Source organism: Geospiza fortis, unplaced genomic scaffold (genome assembly GCF_000277835.1).
Source record: "Geospiza fortis unplaced genomic scaffold, GeoFor_1.0 scaffold324, whole genome shotgun sequence".
Lineage (NCBI taxonomy): Eukaryota > Metazoa > Chordata > Aves > Passeriformes > Thraupidae > Geospiza > Geospiza fortis.
In genome coordinates, this window is record NW_005054559.1 from 375,743 (window position 1) to 376,260 (window position 518).

The following is a 518-nucleotide window of genomic DNA, read 5'->3' on the forward strand; positions in this document are numbered from 1 at the left end:
GATCACCCATTCTCCTTCCTTTTCCCTTGGGTCCCCTGCTTGTTAATCTTACAGGTCATGGAGCTTTATTAAAATAACACACCAGGAAGACATTGTTAATTATTAACAAAGGCTTTATAGATTTCTTTTCAATAATTTAAACTCATTATGGTCAAAGCTATTACATTAAACAGCAGATCAGTTAGTACAGATGGGATTGCTGACAGGGAATTGTCACTGAAATGTTATCCTGACTTGGAAGGTGTCCATTAATTAACACTTAAAGCCCAAGTTGGAGTCATAAAGAGATTTTCTTGCCATCTCACATACAGATTTGTGGGAATCAGAAAAGCAGAAACTTCCACAGACACTGAGGGATTTGATCTTCAGCCTTGAAAGAAGCTTAGATCCTATTATATGTAAATTATACATAAATTACATCTGTTCATGTAATATATATTTTTCTAGTTTTCTATTTTTCTATAAAAATATATATTTATATATAAATGTATAAATATGAATTTATTTATATAATTCAT